The sequence below is a fragment of the Theropithecus gelada genome, chromosome 13 (assembly GCF_003255815.1).
Source record: "Theropithecus gelada isolate Dixy chromosome 13, Tgel_1.0, whole genome shotgun sequence".
NCBI classification, from domain to species: Eukaryota; Metazoa; Chordata; class Mammalia; order Primates; family Cercopithecidae; genus Theropithecus; species Theropithecus gelada.
Window position 1 is genome coordinate 65,639,308 of NC_037681.1, and position 19,136 is coordinate 65,658,443.

The window sequence follows — 19,136 nt, forward strand, 5'->3', positions numbered from 1 at the left end:
ACTAGTTTATGGGAATCTAGTAGAACTTTGGGGTACACATACTGAGTAAAGAGACTCAAAAGTCAAGTGGGAATCTTTAACACTATATAAAACAGAATCACAGTTATTTTTCTTGATTGGATGTTTTCACGACTTTTTTGGTGATTCATTTATTAGAATAATAAAATGACAGAGCTGGAATGGACTTAGAGAACTCACCCAGGTCTCTGTCTTTATAGATGAGGAAATGGAACCAAAATGAAAGGACCTATCCAAGGCCACACAGTCATAAGAAGGGTCAGAACTAGAACCATGGAGTTCTAATTGTGAGTCACAGAGTCCAGCCCTGTCTCCAGGACAGCTTGCCTTTGAATCATTATGACGTGGCTCAGTGTTACAGATTTCCTAGTGGTGTCCAAGAAACTGACACCCATCACCACAGGTTGGAAATGGCTCAACATCATTCATTTGCATTACACATCTAAGAGCTATAAAACAAACCCAGCGTGAAGGCAGAGTTTCCCCATTTGTCTCCAGAATGAGACAGACTATTGCAAAAACAGAGCTAATAAAACTCTGTCAACTTCAACAACTTGGCTAGAGGTCCTGATAACAAGTGACACCCTTAGCTTTTTACAGAGAACTTACAGTGCCTTGGAAGCATGTCATGTGCAGAATCTGCTACAGTTTCTTTGAAAATAACACAGTCAAACATTCAAAATTTAGGTGACATTAATGGGGAAGAGAGGAGGAGGTGGTGGTTATAGCCATGTCTACACTACTCTTTACGGAAGACATAGATGTCAGTGGTCCTTCACTCATCTCAGAAACAACTCACGACTCTAGCAGCTTGCATGATGATATGGAAGGTTAGGATGCAAGGGGAAGGTGGAGGGTGGAAGATGGGGTTGGTGGGTCATATTAGATAGCAATATGAAGCATATTGTTCCCAGATTTTGAGGAACTGGGGATCTCACTAGTTTTCATGGTGTGAACCAAGGAAATAGACTCTTATGTGATATTATCAAACCTTTTCTGTTTAATGTTTTATTCAACATCGAATGACAACATAGAAGCATTGCTTCTAGGAAGGGAAGACAACCCCTGACTCCTTCATGAGTATTCTGCTCCAAGAATTGCAAGGAAGGTTAAGGATTGGGAGAAATGGGGATAGGAGGAATGGGTGAAGTCAGGACTCAGTATGGTTGGCCCTCTATGTCTGTGGGTTTCACATCTGTGGATTCAACCAACCTCGGATGGAAACTATTCAGAAAAAAAAAATGGATGTTTTCATCTGAACTGAACACATCGTAGGCTTTTTTTCTTGTCATTATTCCCTAAGCAATACAGTATAACAACTATTTACAGATCATTTACATTGTATTAGGTATTATAAGTAATCTAGAGATAGCTTAAAGTACAATACATAAGAGGATATGCATAGGTTATATGCAAATACCGTATCATTTTATATAAGGGACTTGAACATCTATGGATTTTGGTATCCTTGGAAGGTTTCTGGAACCCATCCCCAGTGGATACCAAGGGACTATATTTAGAGTTGTGAGAAAAGAATGGTCATGTTTTCATTATCTTGCAGAGAAAGGAGATCCTGGTAAGGCCTTCCCTCCAAGCTAATTCAAAGTTACTGCTACCTGAGAAGCAGGATCTGGCCAGAATTTGGGAGAGGGGGATGCTGGGAGAAGAGATCTATATTTTTAAAAAATGCTTAGGGGAGCAATGGAACCAGCAAAAGTTAAACCAAATAAAACCAGCATGCCCACTTACCTCTTTAATTTAGTCTCCCAAACAGATCATCATTTGAGTTATTCCACTGAAGTCAAGCATGAAATCTGTTTAGCTGGATAGCTACCCATTTCCTGTGACCTGCAAAAGAGATGCCCTATTCTTTCAGGATCCTTGGAATGCCACATGCCCAGGCCCACTGGAAAACTGGGAAGGAAAACTGAAGCCACGTGCCTGGGTCCACTGAGATCCACCACCCTTCCCCAACAGCCGTGTGTCAAGGAAACACAAAGATAGAGTGGATTTCAGCACCACCCAACCCAGACACATGGCTGCTAGTTTATCAGCATAGGTCAATGAATGGTTTTAAGTTGCTATGGGTTTAAAGGGGATCTCTTAGTTGATGGGAATTTTTAAATCTTTTTTTTTTTTTTTTTGCGTGGGATCCTTTGGCAGGTTTGTAAAATGTACAGACTGTTTCTCAGAATGTTTTTAAACATGTAAGTTATATTGAAATTGGCCAGGCACGGTGGTTCATGCCTGTAATCCCAGAAATTTGGGAGGCCGAGGTGGGCGGATCAGTTGAGGTCAGGAGTTTGAGACCAACCTGGCCAACATGGTGAAACCCTGTCTCTACTAAAAAAATACAAAAGTTAGCCAGGCGTGGTGGTGTGTGCCTGTAATCCCAGCTACTTAGGAGGCTGAGGCAAGGAGAATTGCGTAAACCTGGGGTGTGGAGGTTGCAGTGAGCCAAGATCGTGCCATTGCACTCCAGCCTGGGTGACAGAACAAGACTCTGTCTCAGAAAAAAAAATATATATAAATATATATATAGAAATAAAATTATCAAGATATTTTTAAGAAACAAGTTTGTGATATATTTGTTAGCACATCAAATGCAAGATCTAGTGGTGAGTCTAATAACTTCTGTGATATTGAAACAATGATAAGTGTTAATGATAAATTCAAAATATCTTCAACAACTATAATGTGATATGAAGGTATCTGTGATTTCTATTGGTGAGAAAGTCACAGGTATTGCTAATGCATCTGTAGCTTGTTGTCTACATTCATAATGAAAAGAAATGCTAATTTTTAAATAATGATTGGTAGTAAGGAAAATGTAAGTTTTTCATTCAAGTTTATGGACTTCTGCTTTTCCTTGATTGCACTTGCAAATCTCTTTACTTCGTCTCGAAGAACCCCTTGGAGGAAGAGGGGTGCAGTTCTAATAGTACCTTAGAGATATGAAATGAGATGGTCACAGCCATATGAGTAGATTTTGATTGGGTTACACCGGGCCCAAGTTTGGAGTGTCAACATTAAACCTGTGATATAAGATCTTGTTCCTAAGATGAAAAGTAACTTTATATTGTAATCCTGTAGAGTTGAGATCTTGAGAAGCATTCCCTTGATAAGAGGACACTGGAGGAAGTGTCAAAATCACCTGTCAAAGTAGGAGAGTGGTAACCAAAGCCAGGAAGGACTTGATAAGGATGAGTGAATCACCTCTGCTTGGTGAATGAGCCCAGGGTGTGGCTCAGCCTCCATCCAGGGAGCTTCAGTGTCCATCCAGGGAGTCTTCGTCAAGCGAACAGAGCAAATCCCCAGAGAGTAGGGGATCTGCAGTAAGGGTGGGAGAGGCACATGTAGATCAGGGCAGAACAGCCTGAAGCCTGGGAGCAGAGAGCAGAGAGTGAGCCCAAGCAGGAGTGTCTTCCTGAGGAGTAGTCAAAATAACGATTGATCATTTAAACTTCATTCAAATTAAGAACTTTCACTTATCAATAGATATTATTGAAGAAAATGGAAAGGCAAACCACATATTGGGAGGAAAATGTTCAAGACATATATCTGACAGAAGATTCATATCCACCATATCCACAATATATAAAGAGCTCTTACAAATCAAAAAGACAAATACAACTCAAAGATTATAAATGTACAAAAGACTCAACAGACACTTCACAAAGAGGATATCCAAATGGCCAGTAAGCATTTGAAAAGATGCTCAATATCATTAGTCATCAGGACATGCAAATTAAGCCTTCATTCAAATACATACATTGCAGAAGGACTAAAACAATAGAAATTCATGATGTCAAGTTTTGGAGAGGATATGGAGCAACTGAAACTCACACAGTGTGGGTGGGAATGTACACTAGTATAACCACTTTGGAAAGCTTTTAGTATCTACTAAAAGCACAAATCCATGCCCAAGACCCAGTAACTCCATTCTTAGTTATAGGCCCAAGATTGGATTTGTCCACCAAAAGACAGGTACAAGAATATAGCTTTATGTATTTTATATATTTATAAATGTAAATATTCATTTATATAAATATTTATCAACTTTATTCACTATAGAATCAACCTGGAAAGAACCCAAATTGCAGTAATATTTTACATGGGAATATGATATAGCAATGAAAAAGAACGGACTATCACTACACACAAAGTGGGTGAATCATATAGTCATAATGTAGAGCAAAAGGAGCCAGATGTAAAAGAGTATACACTGTATGATTCCATTTATGTGAAAGATGAGAACAGACAAAACAAATCTATGGTGATAAAGGTCAGGATAGAATTTACTTTTGCAGGGTGGGGAATTGATTAGGAGAGGACACAAGGGCACCTTCTGTGGTGCTGAATTATAAATATTATTGACTTTCTGAAAAGTGATTTGGAAATGCAGTCAAGTAAAAGCAGACTGCCATACTGTAGATTCACTCCTGACTCTGGTTTTATATTACAAAAGGATTTCACTTGGGCCATATGAGCATGAAGAGAGTACAAGGGCAAGCTACAAACTGGCAAAAGATTCTTGCAATAGATGTATCTGATGAAGGCCTTGCATCCAGTTAAAAATGTGCAAAAGACTCAAACTTTATAAAAGAAGATAACCAAATGGCTAATAAGTGTAGGGAAAGTTGCTCAATATCTTGATTCGTCAGGGAAATGCAAATTAAAACCACAATCCCACAAAATAATACACACCCACGAAATGACTGAAATACCAAAGGTGGGCAAGCATTGAGCAATGGAACTCTCCCACACTGCTGATGGGAATGAAAAATGGCATAGTCATAGTGGAAACCAGCTGTATCTACAAACGCTAAGCATGTGTCTATCAGGCAAGAGCCCTGTGTGACTGGTCCAGGAGCCCAGTTAAATAAGAACAGGGAGAAGGACCAGAAATCTTGTCTAATGAAGTCTGCCAGGCTTAGGAAACTCTATTTCAAATGTTTGGGGTTTTTTGCCTTAGATTTCTAGCAAAGTGTTTTTTGTTTTTTTTTGTTTTGTTTTTTTGTTTTTTTCCAAAATCCCAGCATTATATTGGTTTAATTAAAGGAGAAGGGGAATTGTCTGCTTCGTTCAAAATAGTAAGGGAAATGAGAAGTCCAGTCTGCTGGTGGAAATGGCTGAGTCAGCAAGAATACCTGGGAACACTGTGGAGCCCTGGAGTGAGTGGTCAAGTCAGGATGGTTCAAGGTTTCTGTCGTGGGGCCCCAGGGGAAAAGACTGAGAAAGCTACTCACCTCCTTCTACCACTGTCCAGGAAATGGCCTATCACTTCTTAGAGCTCTGGCTGCCCATGGGTGGCACAAACAACATGTGTGCCTTGCACAGAGGTATTTCTGCAGCCTTCACTTCTGTACTGGTAAGCCGGTGCTGCAGGAACTGGCATGGGAGCCTGGCAACAGAGTTGAGAATGCAGCTCGGGAGGGGAGGATGAAGGTGCTGGAGGGGGGACTTGGGGTAAGGGGAGCACAGAAGTTAAGAAGACTTGAGCCAAGAAAAGCCTGAGGCTCAGCCTTCCAGCTCTCCTCTTGTGAGCCCATCCATCAGCATGGCCTTCTGGCCCCACATTGATGCTTCCCATGAAAATTGGTGCCGGGATGGACAAGCTCCAGGGTGACTCATAACAAACAGCAAACAGCACAAGGATGGCTGGGGATTTGACATCTGTTCCACGTCCCATAATGAAAACTTATTTCTCCTAAACACTGAGGATGGCAGCTATAAATACCAACCTTTGTGGCTCACTGTGAGGATATTTTTTCCTGGTTTGAGAATTTTCTCAGGAGATGCAACCAATGATGCACCCAGACTCCCCAAGGCACATGTCAAAGTTCCAAGTTATGGCAACTCAGTCCTTGAACAAAATGTGATGTACAAGATACTAGCCCTCTTGCGATATAAAGTTTTTTTATTTGTTTGTTTTTAGGTTTCTAGTAAACTTAGACCCCAGTCACATGTCTTGTTCTGTTCATTTGACTTTGAGATTTGGGAGACTGACTTTTCAACCTCGTATTCATTGTTGTCATCATCCACTGACATGTATTAGGCACTTACTGTGTGTAGAATGCTGTGTTTATCACAGAAGGGTTGTATATAAACTCATACAGGGTATCCATAGGATGACCAAGGTATTGTTATTAAATCCCAAGATACCATTCATTCATTCATGGTATGAGGCTCAGAGAATTATTTTGTGAGCCTCCACCATGTGCCCAGTACATGCCAAATGGGCTGTTGGTGACACAACAGAAAGCAGCAGAACAGAAAGAGTCTGTGCCCCGACAGTGCTCATGGTCCAGTGAGGGAGGAAGATTTTAACTTTTATTTTTAAATTTTATTTATTAATTTATTTTTTTGAGATGGAGTCTTGCTCTATTGCCCAGGCTGGAGTGCAGTGGTGCGATCTTGGCTCACTGCAGTTTCCACCTTCCAGGTTCAAGCAATTCTCATGCATCAGCCTCCCAGGTAGCTGGGACTACAGGCATATGCCACCACGCCCAGCTAAGTTTTGTATTTTTAGTAGAGACAGGGTTTTGCCATGTTGGACAGGCTGGTCTTGAACTCCTGACCTCAAATGATCCACCTGCCTTGGCCTCCCAAAGTGCTGGGATTACAGGTGTGAGTCACCATGCCCGGCTAGGATTTTGACTTAGAAATCACTCCTATCTGCACATTTCACATTCCCCAACCCTAAACTATGAAAAGAAGGTGGCAGTTAAGTTTAGAATCATCAGGGGTACACAGTGGGATAGAAACTAACTGCACTTTGAGAGGGTTATACAGATTGGCAGGGAGAAATAACCAAATAGGCCAAGGAGGCTGTGGCTGGTAGTTGCATCATACGTTGTAGGGGGTTTGCGGCTGTTTGAAGGAAGGCAGCTGTGGCATCCTGCAAACTAAGAGATGTGGCCGTGGAGGAAGACTGCAGGGCTGTTCTCATTTGGTTGCGTGAGGTCTGTTGCCCACCATGTGGTCGAGAATCCCTAAAGCTGATTTCAGGGAGTAGGTGGAATCTGGGGTGAGGGGGTGGGAGGTGGGGTTCAGGGCAGGTGGAAACCCAGACTGAAGGGAAGGAGAATGTTGTTGTAGGCATCCCTCACCTTGACCCTCTGACTGGGTCTCCATAGACAAAGAAGAATGAAGGAAGAGAATTCAACAGTATTACTACCCACTCATAGGAAAGGAGAGAATGATGTATTTGCAGCTGCTGTTCACTTTACAAACACCTTCACGCATATGGTCGCACTTGTTTCTCTTAGTAGCTTTTGAAGTAGGCAAGGTGGGCCATTTCACAGAGGAGAGAACTGAGGCTTCTTACTAAGGTTAAGGGATTTACTCAATACCATACCACTTATTAAGTGGCAGAGGGGGGACTTGAACTCACTTCTTCTGTTAGTCCTATGTTCTTTCCATAGGTATAAATATTATTATTTAAATTTGCAGAGACCCCCATCTAGGAGCCCAGAACCTCCGAAGGTGAAGGTTTGCTCCTGAACTTGGCAAATAACATTGACAATTCTGCTGGGAAGGAATCTTAATTTGTCAGAACACTTCCCAGAAGGGCTGCCTCTGTGTGCTGAAGAGAAAACAGATGTCAGTGACTAGTTCTCAGCCTGCAACATTCAGTCCACTTTATGATTCTCTTCCACAGGCATAATGAGACAGAGGGATTCCTCCCGGCCTGACAGGGCCAGTTTTATGCACATGGAATATAAATAGCTGTCTCTACCACATGATTCTAGAACTGGTGTCAGTAAACTTTCTATAAAGGTCCAGATAGTAAATGTTTTAGGTTTTTTAGGCCACATGCAATTTCTGTTACAACTACTTAACTCCGCCACTGAGGCGTGAAAGCCACCATAGACAATGTATAAATGATGGGGATGGCTGCGTTCCAGTAAAACTTTATGGACACTGAAATGTGCATTTCATATAATTTTCACATGTCACAAAATGTTATTCTACTGATTTTTTCAAGTATTTAAAAATATAAACACCATTCTTGACTTGTGGATTATACAAAACAGGTGTTGGGCAAGGTTTGGCTCACAGGTTTGAAAGACCAAAGAGGTCTCTCAGTCCCAAATATTGTCTCCACAGAGACCTGGATTTCCAACTTTCACCATCAGTTTCACCATCAGTACTCCATTCCTTTCTTCTCTTCTCTTCTCTTCTCTTCTCTTTTGTCAGACAGATCTTGCTGTATTACCCTCTGTTGCCCTGGCTGGAGTGCAGTGGCACAATCATAGCTCACTGTAGCCTTGAACACCTTGGCTCAAGCAATTCTCCTGCCTCAGTCTCCTGAGTAGCTGGGACTACAGGCACACTCCACTGCTCCTGGCTGGTGTTCATTCCTTTTGGGTTTCACTGTACTTCTCCAGACTCTTCTTTTTAAGAAGCAGGCATCCTCGAAGGAGGATGATTAGAAAGAAGCCTCAGTTCTTGGCTGGGTGCAGTGGCTCATGCCTGTAATCCCAGCACTTTGGGAGGCTGAGGTGGGTGGATCACAAGGTCAGGAGTTTGAGACCAACCTGGCCAACATGGTGAAACCCTGTCTCTACTAAGAAAAATACCAAAATCAATTAGCCAGGCATGGTGGCGTGCACTTGTATTCCCAGCTACTTAGGAGGCTGAGCGGGGAGCATTGCTTGAACCCAGGAGGCGGAGGTTGCAATGAGCCAAGATCACACCACTGCACTCCAGCCTGGGCGACAGAGCAAGACTTTGTCTCAAAAAAAAAAAAAGAAAAGAAAAAAAAAGAACAAAAGAAAGAAAGAAACCTCAGTTCTCTCCTCTGTGAAATGTCTTGCCTACTTCAAAGGCTATTAAAAGAAACTAGTGCAATCATACATGTGAAAGTGAAAAGTGAACAGTAGCTGCAAATACATCACCCTAACTTCATTTTAGAACTTTATTATTAGATGTGTTAGAATGTAAGTGCCATGAGGGCAGGGCCTTTGTCTGTTTGGTTCACTGTTAAGTTCACTATTAAGTGCCTAAGACAAGGAACTGAGTTGCATAAATACTCTGTATAAATACTAGTTGAGTGGATGAATGACTTTCCCCTCTAATTTGAAAGATTGGAGCCACTAGAAGAGATGGTTGGGGCAGTGAAGGCAAGGGGTGGTGGGTGAGTGGGCAGAGGTGACAAAGATAAAGCAATTCCTTAACTGATGTTCCTGCAAGCCCTGGCCTGGGAGGTGCTGAAGTCTGCTGATGCTCTCGGAAATCAGTGGGCTTGGAAGAGCCAGGACACAGGGTATGCCAGTACTCACGGAGCCTGGGAAGGGAGTCAGGAAAGACCCAGCAGTTGCACACGGCACCCGGAGAAGTGGCACCAAGTCCCGATGGATTCACCCGATCCATTTCCGTGGAGTGGTGCAGTCACTGCCAAGAAAAACTTTAGGACTTGACAAGATTTGGCAAGTCCCTGAAACATGAATTTGTGCAGTGTAAAGTTACGTGAGCCTTTTGGGAGATGGGGCATATCCAAGAGACAGTGGAAAAGTGTGCTTGGGATGTCAAAACCCACTCTTCCTACAGGAAAGTGCCAAGGAAAGGGAAGGCTAAAAGAGGGCAGAGAATGAATACACACCGTCCCCATCCCCCTAAACTGGCCACACATTTTTCTGAGTCAGACACATCATAAAATGCTATAGGACTGAATGAATGCTATGAATGTGTATATGTTATTAAAAATAACCAGGGTTCCTCACTGCAACCACAGTGAAAAATACCAACCAGGATGCTTACTGAATGGAAAAGTTCTTGCAGATAAACTGTCCCAGTAAAGGACTCCAGCCTTGATTTCTCACCCTGAGTTTTCCTTACGTCCTTATGCAGAAAAGAATCACAATCAGCCATCCCCCTGGCTGCCCACAAATCTGATCCTCATCTCTTGTATATGGACTTTATTTATTTATTTATTTATTTATTTATTTATTTATGAGATAGAGTCTTGCCCAGGCTAGGGTACAGTGGCATGATATCAGCTTACTGCAACCTCCACCTCCTGGACTCAAGCGATCCTCCCGCCTCGGCCTCCCAATGTGTTGGGATTATAGGCGTGAGCTACCACACCTGGCCGCTTATTGATGTTGAAATCTGACTTGGTGATTTCCCAAACTTATACAAGGATAGACCAGATCAGCCACTCTTTTTCTGGTAGATAAGTCAACTGGGGGCTGAGCAAGACCTTCCAGATGTTGCTAGGGGGTGAGGTTTCCACACACCTGGTCCAGGATCCCCTGCATGGGGAGGAACTGCTAGGGCAAACCGAGCTCTCCATATGACCTAGAGTCTGGATGTGCAACAGAAGAGGTCAACATTTGGGGCCAACATAAAAATCACGAAACTTTAGGGAATGCCTGTGATGCATTGTGGAGACATAAGCTTCAGGTTTCTTCCTTGATATACCCACAGCAGCATGGCAGAGAAGCTAAGAGTCCATTAGACTCAGGATCATATCCTGGACCTTGATCTTACTAGCTATTTGACTTGGGACATTACATTGCCTCACCGTGGCTTGATTTCATCAGCTGTAGAGTGGGGAGTGATATTTACCTCATTGACTTATGAGCATTGATTGAAATAAAACGTCTAATGCAACTAGTACAGTACCTGGCATATAGGAGGTATGTGATAAATAGTATTTGCTGTTATTTTTAACTGCAATTTAATAAAACAATTTCCTTTTGCTCTCAATTAGCAAGGCTTCAACTTCCCGTTGCCCAGCCTCCAGGAAGAGGAGGCCCTCCTATGCCTCCTGACATCACATTGCCTACTCCTCAAACTCATCTGCTAAAGTTCTCTCATGGAGACGACAGCAAGCAGGTGCCCAGTTGAGTATGGCTCAAAGTGGCCCTCCAGTCTCATGAAATTGTTTTGAAGTCTCAGCTTTAATTTAAATATGCTTGTTAACTTTGCATTTCACTCCATAAAATCTTTTGATATATTAAATCTTATTGGTTTGTTCTCCCAGAATTTTTGAGTAACTTCAAGGTTCTGTGAAGACAAATGTTCCCCTTAAACACATATCCCTGTTGGAGAATCTCACGCTAACATCACCTCTGCCCGCGGCAGGTCAGTAGGTTTGAGGAGAGAGGCTTCAAGTTAGACCCATCAAGGATGACTTCATGGAAATGGTGAGGCCTGGGCTGGCCTAGTAGGATATGGACTCAGGGGAAGAAGGAATAAATGTCTTGAGCAGAGGTCTAGAGGTGAAGAACACAAATGAAACTCCCAAAGAACCATGAAGAAACTCAGTTCTGGAAACCAAGAACTAAGATTCCTTCTCAGCTGAAAGTCACTAATCTTTGTGTCTCATTCCAGTAAAACCCAATCCCACAGGAGTCAGAGTTGCATTCCAAGGCCATCAGTCACCTTCAGCAGCCACGCAGTCCCGTCTGTCTTCTCACTCACTCTGTACATGTTTTTCACCTGGACAGGAGCCCCTGTACAAGCGTGGCTGGCGCCAGGCATTGCTCTCCAGCCTCCCTCAGGACTCACGGTCATTAAGACATTTCTCATAATGAGCACATAAGCCCCAACTCACCCAGCCCTCCCTGCCCATTTCAGCAGCCAGCCTTCAAGTTTCACCCTCCACCATCCCAGGCCAGGCACCCACTCACTGTGGGAATTGTCCTTGCTTTCCTCCCTCTCCCCTTCCTTCCTCTGTGAAGCTTCCTTCCTGGAAGTTTTAAGGAGAGTTCAGAGCCACAGGGAGGCTGAATTCTGATACTCCATAAATTGAGACTGAGTTCTCCTACGTAAGACTGCCTCAGCACACTCAGCTAACTTGCTTCTCTTCACCAGACCACTTCCATTTTGCTCTTCTCATTTTAGCTGTCTTCCTCCAGGATCCTGTGGAGTCATCCAGGAAGCACAGTGAGGGGCAGTCGGTTGGAGGACCTAACAGTGCCTTCTGCCCCTGGCACATTCGCCACAGAAGAAGACTACTCTGGGACTCAGCAGTATGGGATGGTGCTGTGGCAGCAGTCTCCTTGGAGCTCACTGGATCCTTAGAATTATTTTGTGATGCTTGTTCTGCATCTTGAAATGACGACCTGTGCCTCTGGGACTCAGCTGCAAGGAAGACAAGTGGAAGGCAAGTGGACATGTTTTTCTGTGTATCCCAAAACAGGTAGCAGTGTCTTTGCAGGTGAGAGCCCTCTTTCCACTTGTTCCCTACAGTGCTGAGCATATTATAGGTCTTAATAATACTTGATGAAAGATGTAGTGGTTTCCAGCCAATATGTTTAGATATCTATCCCTCTTCCCCACATACACCGACATGGAGTATCGATTCTTTAATTTGGAAAGACAGAAGTTGCAATAGGGCAACATATAATGGTATTATAGGCTAGGCAATCAGATGAAACGTGGAGAACAAACTTAGGTGGTGCAAATATTACAGCCTAACTCTCCATCTGTAAAATGGAGATAAAACTCCCTAAATAATAGGCATGCAGTGAAACAATTTAGCAAAGGTGAACATTTAGCAAAGGGTGCATCAAAGATTCCTCATAGTAGTCATTTGCTTCTTTTTCACTTTGGTTGGTCATCAAATTCGAGTTGGTAAAAGTAAAATGGCTCCGTTGGAAGCTAGGAGAGAAAGATATATCCACTTAAGACAGTAGGAAGTCAATTCATGAAATTAACTCTTCCTCGGTGTGGCCCTGAGGGAAAAATATGAAGAGCTCACAGGAGTATTTGGCTACACCATGATAGCTGTTTCTCTGAATGTTCAGTCCATGCTCTGCCTTCTGGGGTTGTGGAGATGGCTCCTCATAGTCCCATCCCCAAGCCACACCTGAGTGTCTCAGTAGTCATGAATTCTAGGCTGGACAGACCCCGGGGCTGCTGATGCCAGGGAGGCCTTTCTTGGGCTCTGGCCTTCTTTGCCCCACCCTGGCTTGCTAACAGCCAGCACCCAAGCCTTAAGTTAATAGGAGACCAAGAGTGGCTTCAAAAGTCTCCTTAGGGCTTTGGGGAGGAATGTGGAGATGCCCGAAGAGGGTACAGGAAGAACAGATCCCATGCATCACTGCCTCTTGTCAGTAAGGTGGGTCATGGTGGATGGTACCCATGGTACAGTCCTTTCTCCACTCTGGCAGAGGCTAAGATGCTGCCTCTTGATCAGAGAATAAGCACTTAAGGCAATCGTAACCAATGCTAGCATTCTCTATCCGCATGGAGTGTGCAGACCTGACCATGGCTGACAGCATTTAATTTCCCAAACTAAACTGGGTAGAATTTGTTTAATATCTGTTTAGCTTCAACAACCCCATTGAACATCAAGAACAAGTCAAAAGACCAGTGAGGTTTTGACTAAACTGAATTTGTTTTTGTTTTGTTTTACTGCTGTAAGGAGAGGGCAAACACTACAGAATTCTATAGAATGAAACCACTTTCTTAGTGCAATTGCCTTAGTTTAGGCAGCAATTTCTTTCAGAAAGTTATTAAATCAGCAGAATGTGTCCCAGAGGCAGGCAGATAGGAGGAATAGGTAAAAAGTTTAAGTCATCTGCTTGGATCACACAGCACAGGAAAGCCAAAGGAAAGAAGAAAAACAACTTCTTCTACAACAGGAATTTATTCTCATTCCTGGTTCACAATTCTTTCTGGGAAAGATTGTGTGTGTGTATGTGTGTGTGTGTGTGTGTGTATATATTTTTGAGACGGAGTCTTGCTCTGTTGCCCAGGCTGGAGTGCAGTGGCACAATCTTGGTTCACTGCAAGCTCCGCCTCCCGGGTTCACGCCATTCTTCTGCCTCAGCCTCCTGAGTAGCTGGGACTACAGGCGCCCGCCACCATGCCTGGTTAATTTTTTGTATTTTTAGTAGAGACAGGGTTTCACCGTGTTAGCGAGGATGGTCTCGATCTCCTGACCTCGTGATCCACCCGCCTCGGCCTTCCGAAGTGCTGGGATTACAGGTGTGAGCCACCGCTCCTGGCCGGTATATATTTTTTATGTAAAACTTTTTCAAATTTGGTCTCCAAATTTAACCCAAGACAAGGCTGTACCGCTCTTGGAGGTGAAGGTCACCCATATCAACAAAAAGGCTTCCTGCTGTAAAATTCTCTCTGATCATCCTCTAAGGTCCTGTGTCTCTGGCTGTCCACTGCGGCTGCAGTGCTGTCCATAGCTGGAGCATTCCCACCACTAGCTTCTTTGCTTCTGTTTCTGCTTCCAGACTGCCCAGAAAGGCTGGAGCAAATGTCATGACTGTGCAGACCAGGCTGTTGCAGAGCCAGGCTTCCATCTTCAGCTTCTCAATGCCCTATTATTCATTCCTGCCTGACTTTCTATTCCGTGTCCTCCCTGCCTCAAATTTCCAAGCCACTTCTCTCTTCCCGTCACCTTTGTCCCCACCCCTCACTCAGCACAGGATCTCATTGTTTCCTTCCCCAGGAGGCTGCCTGCACCCTCGCACCCCTTGTGTTTACCTTAACTGTTCTCTGGTCTATCGTACCTTCTTCCTGCTGCTTTGCAAGCCCACCTGCTCCACCCCTTCCTGCCCCTCCCGTGATCCTGCTCCATCAGAGTCCCCTCTTGGGTGCCTTTCAATCTCTCCTTCCTTATGATTCCTCTTTAAATATTGATCAAGGGCCCATCACCCAAAGAAAACTTTCCATGCAGTCATCATGGTGAAAATTCTTTAAAGCCAGGTGCGAAAATCTTTCTGCCTCTACTTCTCACACCCTGCTCAGCTTCTCCTTTATTGCCCAACCCAACTGCCTCACGATCTCCCCTTCTTGGGTCTCCTTGAAGCATCAGAAATACCTTCCAGCCTTTCTTCTTGGAACTTCCCTCCCTTTTCCTCATGGCCTGTCTCCTACTAACCCTGCCATTCTGTGTTGTCTGTTGCACTGGCTCCCCTAGATGTGGGCATTCCTCAGAGTTCTGCCTTCCTTCTGTTTTGTTCCATTTATCTGTTTACTATTCCCTGGATAGTCCTTCATGACAGTCACCACTACCAACTCCAACTCCATGTGTCCAGTTGGAACTAGTGTTTTCTTTTCCCTTTCCCCAAATCCACTTCTCTCTCAGAGTTCCCAGTCTCTGTCCTGCCCATGGTCACCTTCTCAGGCACCCTGAAGAGAGCAGACTACTTGATGGCACTTCCCTTCCTCCCACCACACCTGATTGGCTGCCCCTGACCTCTACAGTTTCCCCAGCACCCATCCCCTCCCTCCAGGAACACTGCCTTTGCCTTGCCTGTCCTCCTCTCTGACCTGGGTTACTGAAATAGCCTCTGGTCCACCTGCCTCTAATATCATCCCTTCTCAGCTTGTCCTTTTTATGGCTTACAGGTTCAATTACGAATATATAGGTTGGGTTGTATCACCACTCACTCCATCCGCAAGTCTCCAAAACTTTTAAGGGTTATCTCCAGTTTGCAAAACAAACCATCTAAAAACTCCTAATTCCACTTTCCACCCCCACCAACACATTCACACACACACCCCCCCTACACACACCCCGCAGGTGCTTAACTTTCTCCTCCATTAATTTGGGACCACTCATCATTCCCCAGATACAATTTTTACTTTTATTCCTTTGTGTTTTGCTGGTTGCTTGCCTTGGAACATTATCCTCCCCTTTTGAAATCCTATTTGGCTTGTAAGGCTCACCTCTTTCATGAAGCTTTCTCCTGTTCCTCCTGGCACAGCACACTTCTTCCTCTTCTGAAGTCAGGTAGCATTTTGCCTGTCTCTCCATCACAGGACTTATTTCATCCTTGTCTTTTTTATGCCTGTATCCTGAAAGAGCCTAGCAATATGGCTCTTATTATTATTTGATAGTGGCAACTTATTATTTGCTGAATAAATGAATGAATGTGAGAAGTGAAATTATTATTTGCTGAAGGAATGAATGAAGTACTCCACTGTTTTATGGGTATAGTAACTATGATAACTTTCATGGTATGCTGAGTGGCAGATCACAGCACTTTCACATATTAATAGCTCAGTTTTATCAGGAGCATAGCCAAGACCCTGCCAAGGCCCACAGAGCAGCCCTCCCAGCTTCCCTTCCCCACTGCTGTCCATTCTTCCTCCTGGGGCTGGACCTCTCTGCCCCTTTACTCTGGATAAGATTAAGTCTTGACTTTCATTAATCTTCAGCCGTTTAAAAGAGGAACTTTGCCCCCTTCACAGGGCTGCTGTGAAGTTGTCTGTTAGCCCTAACACTTGTTCCCTTTGCCCTCTGCCCTGGCCAAGATTTCCCCTCCTACCATTCACAGACTAGCTGAAATGGTTTGGATCTGTGTCCCCACCAAATCTCATGTCAAATTGTAATCCCCAGTGTTGGAGCTGGGGCCTGGCGGGAGGTGATTGGATCATGGGGGCGGCTTCCTCACGAGGGTTTAGCACCATCCTCTTGGTGCTGTTCTCATGATAGTGAGTGAGTTCTCACAAGATTTGGCTGTTTAAAAGCGTCCAGCACCTCCCCGCTCACTCTGTCTTGCTCCCGCTCCCACCATGTAGAAGCCTCACTCCCCCTTCACCTTTTGACATGATTGGAAACTTCCTGAGGTCTCCCCAGAGGCAGAAGCTGCTGCTTTCCGTACAGCCTGCAGAACCATGAGTCAATTAAACCTCTTTTCTTTATAAATTACCCAGTCTCAGGTATTTCCTTATAGCAGTGCAAGAACAGACTAACACACCAGCTAATCCAAGTTCTTTTTCTTTCTCCCTCTCATGATGGGCTTTGCTTTGCCCGTCATGTACACCTAAGTGGAGATCTCAGTCCCTATGTCTGCTTCCCAAGGACTTCTGCATCCAAGCTTCTTTTTGAATGATAAAATGAAAGGCATCGTCTCCTAGGAAAGGCAATTCAGGACTTCGGAAATGGGCAGGGGAATTCTGAGGGACTGAGATCCTTCCTCCTGCTCCTTGAATGCCATAAGCAACTGTCTCTCTCCTTTATCTTGCCCTGCAATAAATTCAGGGAGGCCGGGACCACACAGAAGCCCTTCCCCTAAATACCATCCTAAAAGCAGCAAGAGGGAGCCATGCGGAGGGGAGGACAGCCTGTGATTCTGGCCCGTCCCACGGGTGAGTCAGCACTCATGTGGTCAGCCCTCTGGCTCTCCTCCCCCAGCCTAGGGAGAAAATGCTGAGTCGCACACCTTGTGGGCAGCCATGGAACCAGAGGCTCCCCTGCTGCTCTCCATCTCCCCATGCCCCAGTCAGCTCCGGGCCTCGTACCCACTTCTTGGCCTTTGATGAGGGGGCCTCGCAGGCTCCAGCCAGCCGCCACCCTGGGAAGCCATCCTTCTAGCGGTCAGATGAAACGCAGGCTTCCAGGGAAGGGGCAGAGAAAGAGCCAAGAGTCTTGTGTCCCCCGTCTGTACCTGTGCAACCCTGAGCAGGAGACACAGGGCCCCCTTCCTGGGCTGTGGGCAGAAGTGGAGCCAGCCAAGACCACAACCCACCCATCCAGGTTTCCATTCATGAACCTTCTACAGGCTCAAGGCTGGAAGTTCGCCTCCTTTGCTGTGGCTTGAAGTGGTTTACGCAGACCGAGTCCAGATATGTAATAGCTGTTCGCTATTTTCTATGAGAAGATTTATTCAAAAATAAATTTAGCTAAGGGGGGAGGAAAGTTAAAAAAAAAAAAAGAAAAGGAAAACAGAAGGACAGATTTTCTTATTGACTCGCTGCCAGGGATTGAAACATGGAGGCCGGCCTTCCTTTTGGAGAAGAGAGACAGCTGCAACATTTCACGGTGTAAAGTCAGCGAATTTCCACAGGCCCGCCAGCCAGGGACCACAAAATGGTTTCAAACAACGGCTCGCTTCATGCTATTTGTGTGTGCGCGCGCGCGTGTGTGCGTGAGTGTGTGTGTTTAGAAAAAGGCAAGGGTGGGGGTTGCGCAAAGGGGAAGCTAAAAAGTGTCCTCGCCCGGCCGGAGTGGGCAGGGGCGGAGTGAGCAGATTAATGAAAATGTTTCGCTGGCATGAGGGGTTTGATTGCCCCACTGCAAAATTGCTTGCAGATTCGAAAACAGCATGTTTCATTTCAAACTCATTCTCTTGCCATACATTAGCACTTGTCAATGTAACCATTAAGCACAGGCAGTGCAGAAATTTAATTACAAAACCATTTATTTTATTGAAAGAAAAATAAACCCAAGCTACCTCAAATGCATTAGGTAGGTTCAAAACATGTTCAGCTGATAACACCCAAGGGTAGGGAGGCTGCTGCAGGAATAAATGCGTCTTTCATGTGCGGTGGGGACTCGATATTAGAAACAGCTGCCTCTAGGTCCTCTTTATTTAAGTTCAATTAGGAATTAAAAAACAACCGAATTAATGAAGGGACTTTTTATATCTGCAGTCACTCGGCTGTGGCATTCATTCTTCTCTTCCCAATTCACCTCCCCTTTTAAGTATTTGGATTAAAAATGCTAATTAGTCAAAGTGAACTTTTTATGGCATGGATCCCCCTCTCCACCCACTCTCCATCCCATCTCAGGCTTGTCTTTTGTTCTCCTAATGGGGGATTATGCAAGGCCTATCGTATTAAAGGAAATCACAAAAATGTGCTAAACACATCAAAAAGTCTCTAGTCTGTATCTTATTTATGCCTTCTTCCCTCTCCCCCATGTACGTCTTCCACACAGTTGGAAAGCCGGCAGCGCAAGGCTCTCTGGTGAAATACTAGATTTGGGTCGAGCGGCCGGCTGATGTCATGCTGGAGACCGCCTCTCCTGAGCACTAATGGGCTGCCAGTAACAAGTCTGTTTTACTGTTCTTCTGGAAAGGAAAAAAAAAAAAAAGAGTTATAACCTTCGTGGTTTGGACTGATTTGTCAATTTAAAGTGCATTTTTTTTTTTTTCTGTCTGAGCTATCTACCCACAATTTCTTACAGACATTTCCTCATGCAGTCCACTCAGAGGAAGAATCTGGAAAGGGAAGATTGGTTGTTTTTTCTAACTTTCCTAGCAAGTATACAAACCTCTAAAATTTCAGAGAGGCATCTGTATTAGTTCGTTCTCATGCTGCTGATAAAGTCTACCCGAGACTGGGCAATTTAAGAGGTTTAATAAACTTACAGTTCCATGTGGCTGGGGCAGGTCTCACAGTCATGGCGGAAG

General features: G+C 44.4%; 1 long non-coding RNA gene across 1 annotated transcript in view; it reads right to left on the bottom strand.

Moving 5' to 3' along the window:
* Positions 1-995: 995 nt before the first annotated feature.
* The window catches only part of LOC112605010, an 82,314-nt gene continuing 64,173 nt past the window's right edge, over positions 996-19,136 (bottom strand). Inside the window, exons 2-6 of the long non-coding RNA XR_003115330.1 lie at positions 18,649-18,794; positions 17,391-17,593; positions 15,667-15,795; positions 1,768-1,866; positions 996-1,242 (exon numbers count right to left, since the gene is read on the bottom strand). This is a non-coding gene — a long non-coding RNA (uncharacterized LOC112605010). The remainder of the gene's footprint in view (positions 1,243-1,767; positions 1,867-15,666; positions 15,796-17,390; positions 17,594-18,648; positions 18,795-19,136) is intronic.